The 3,920-nt window shown below is 40.7% G+C and overlaps 1 long non-coding RNA gene across 1 annotated transcript in view; it reads right to left on the minus strand.

Annotated features, from left to right (window-relative positions):
- Nucleotides 1-334: 334 nt before the first annotated feature.
- The window catches only part of LOC109297506, a 212,756-nt gene continuing 209,170 nt past the window's right edge, over nucleotides 335-3,920 (minus strand). The window contains exon 3 of the long non-coding RNA XR_002097337.1: nucleotides 335-362. This is a non-coding gene — a long non-coding RNA (uncharacterized LOC109297506). The remainder of the gene's footprint in view (nucleotides 363-3,920) is intronic.

Raw genomic sequence — 3,920 nt, forward strand, 5'->3', positions numbered from 1 at the left:
AAACACTGAAAGGGGAAAGAAAACCCAGGAACACAAAATACAAGGTTATGGGAATCAGAGAACAAGAAATACCTGGATGATCCTCGTTATCATACCACAGTTGTTTTATTCTGTTTTGCTTTTCCCAAAAAAAGAATACACCACCCACCACCGTAACAGGACACGGCAACCACTCAACACAGAAGGTTGTTATGCTTGATAGGGTCAGCCACCATGAAGATAAAGCACGCACACATGCCCTGACGCCTTGGCTAAGATCAAGGGAGTCATGGAGCATCTGAATGAATGAAGTCTATGGGTACTATATGCAAATTACTACAGGTATGTTTAATTTCACAGAAAAGAACCAGAGGAAGGTCTGCCTAGAAAAGAACCACGGGAAATTAGACCTCATCTAGGACGTGCTTCCATAACCAACCCTGACAACATACATGTGCAAGGTGTTACAGTTGTCTGTGAGATCATACCCAAGGTAGCGTTTTATACTGAGATTGCAAGCCTCTATTCACTTGAGCTTGAAGAGTTATTCTACTGACTGTGCAAGGAGGAGGCTGTGACCATTCTTGGGGCCAGTGACTAGAGAAAGACATGACCGCACAGAAACAAAGCCAGAGCAAAACACGCAGCTCTGGAGGTTTCATCAAGGAACCACTAAACATGACTTGGCGTGGGCATGAATATAACTGCTGCAAAAGACCCCACAGTGATGGGCACTAAAGAAAAATCCAGTCACAGTACCAGCTGACCAACACCTGGTTTGGGGTATTATATAGTTGACATCCGTCAACATACCGCACCGCATCAAAGTGAATAAAACGTCATTCAGAGCTGGAAGCATCTATTTGATGGAGCATTTGCCTGTAGAGGGGCAGGTGCTCTTTTGTGTTGTACACGAAGTGACCAAACTGACCACTGACCTGACGGAGAATGGCTAACTTTACCCCTTCCCCTGACAAAAAGGTTGGCCCCCACTGCCTTGCACCAAACTGGCATATTCAAAAACATGTACGAATTTCACTTTTCTCCCACCCCAGTTTTGGCTCCCAATCACAGCATTTTCACACAAGGCTCTCAAACACTTACAAACATCCAGCCTCAACACCTTTGTGGAATCGTTACGTGCATTCGTTCACAGAAGACTTTAATGTTGCCTTTGGTATTCGGAGAACGAATATATCGACACATCGCATCAACTAATCAAAAAACCTTGAATGGTGACGATACCCGTTGGCTACGCCAAATTCTCTCTAGCTTGGTGCAATGCAATCACAACTTTGAAAATACTGGTCAGAGATTTGGCAGAACTCAGATGTAATAAAGAAGAAGTGTGTGAATCAACTTTTAATATCACTGTACACCGATTTATATGCATTTGATTGTAATTAACATCAGAGTCTCAACTACAGAATCAGAGTCTAACAATAGACTACTATTACAAGACTGTGATAATATTTGAGTTGTACAAAAGAATAGTCAGAATTAATTAAGTTACTAAGGTGAGTGGAAGGTGATGCACCTCTGTCCAGTACGCTAGAAACAAACCAAAAACTCCATATACTAACATATAAGGTGTCAAACTAAATAAACAATATTTTCCACAACTCTTTTCCGGCTGTTAAATATGCACCATGCTCATTTTTTAGAAAATAAATCTTCAAGACTACGGTTTGCTGGGATTTCTGATAGCCATCCGGCTTCAGAACAACCGCATCGGTACCAAAAACTGAATGCCAAATGACCGTCTGTAACCATCTTTTAAAGAACCTGCACTAGTAATGTAGCATGAATTGGTCTTTTATGAAGTCAGATACACATTTCTACCCTAATTTTCAATTCATCCTAAATAGCCAGAGGTTACACTAATACGCGCAAATCAGGAAACATGAGCCATGAAGAAAAAGGCACAGGAGTATGATATCACTATGGCCATGTATTCAAATAAACTCTAGACCTAGCATGATTCAAACCAGTCCCAAAAGCTGCTTAGCAGCAATTTATATTTAATAAGATAACTGCCATGTTTGTTAAAAAACATGACAGAAGTATAGCTATAAACATGCCTAATTGTTTATGGGGAAAACCAGGTATTACAAGAAAATTAATGCATGCAAGTCTCGGCACTATGTAAAATTCATAAGGCGGTTCATACAACAGGAACTGGGAAAAGATGCAAGTGAAGGGATGAATTGAAATGCTCAAGATTAATTCAAAAGCTGTTTTTTCAACTATCTGTAATGAGAACTAAAAGGGCCACTGTTTTACTTAGAACAGAGGGGTTAAATGTCAAGTCAATATATTTAAGCATGAGCCGGGTAACTGTAAGAAAACCAGATTATCCTTGTTATCAACAAGGAACCTTTTCTTGCTCGTGCTTCTCAGGCCCAGTCCATTAGAGTGCTCTTGCTCAGATCCAAGTGCTGTGGCCTGAATAGCCTATATTTGGATAAGGGTCTATTTTGCCCTGCTCCTGCACAAACATCATTGCAGACATAAAAAGGGACCACGGTCTGTTTGTGGTCCTATATTCCTAAGCACTTAGAAAATCACCTCATAGGGTTTCTTTCTATAGCCCCACTATTGTGTGATATAATGAGCAGGAGTAGGTATTTGTTCTGAACAGCTGCTGAGCATTCAGCGCTTTTTTTTTTCTTTAAGTGTATTTGTACTGAAATACTGCCAAAATCTGCACAAAAATAACAGGGCAAAAAAAAATAAAACCCCTTAAAAACAAGGCACATGAATGTGATCTAAATAACAAAAATAAGAAGATTAGTACCTGCAGGGAATCTCCAAAAGCAGCATCTCTCATATCAACACGTTGTAGGAACAGGCAAAGATTTCTACAAAATCCTTATCTAGGATGTTCTTAAGATTGTCATCATGTTTCCTGCAGAGAATATTAAAGACTGCTCGAGTGGCATTTCAGCGTTACTTGGCGTCTTGGAGTCAGTCCTGATACTTGCTCAGTGACAGCGTATCTAAAAAGGCCACGTGACTTCTCCCCAAGGTCTTTTGGTGGCAACTGAAGACCGCCGGGGAATAAACATTTCTGCTGCAACCAGTTGGAAAAAGAGGAAAGACGTCTCGAAAAATGTCAAAGTACTTGCCAGTTTTGCAGGATTCTCTGCAGAGAGGTGCTGAGCTCTTCACAGGATCTGGCCCTGGATTTGATTATAGCTCAAAACATTCATCTTTCAAATGACGGGAATATCACATACATACCTGTCTCACACCAAGGTTGTGAGACTTTATTACTCTAGCTATAAAGTGCTTGAAGCTCCTCAAATGGAAGGTGCCATGTAAAGCCAAAGTATTTATAGAAAGTCAGATTTTTCTGAACTATGTTACTGGAAATCATGACCTGCAAAGGAACATTTCCAGAGCAATGCCTGAAATTTAGCTGCACCTTACCGACTGAGTGGGTATGCAGCTAAAATTCCACCCCTGTTCTAAAAATTGTCCATCTGTGTTTTAAATCTCTTTCCCCATTGGCTTGTTTAAGTTTAATGAGCATCTAGCTGGCCAAGCACAGTCTTAGATGTCAGGGTGGCTTGGCTGCTTTGACATGCCCGTTATTATATTTAACCTATTATATTCAGTCTATGAGATGGGGCTTCAAGAGGCATGTGTGGTGACAAAGTTAGGGATTTGATTAGTAATAACTTGGAAGAGATGCAAACAAAGAGACAATCATTCCAGGCATGGGGAGACCTACAATATTATTATTAAGCTCCAAGTGCCTTTCAGTAGGTCTACCCTCAACTTCAGAGCCACTTCTGGACATCAGCTCAGTTCAGCCTCCAATATTAAGTGCCTTCCAACACAGCTAAAATGGCTCTTTTCTGTCATTGTGCCTTGAGGTTGTAGACTTCAGCATGTTAGTTCATGCCCTCTTTGGAGATCATTTCTGTATAACACCT

The sequence above is a fragment of the Gavialis gangeticus genome, unplaced genomic scaffold, assembly GCF_001723915.1.
Source record: "Gavialis gangeticus isolate Ggan-Ray unplaced genomic scaffold, GavGan_comp1, whole genome shotgun sequence".
In the NCBI taxonomy this organism is placed as follows: domain Eukaryota; kingdom Metazoa; phylum Chordata; order Crocodylia; family Gavialidae; genus Gavialis; species Gavialis gangeticus.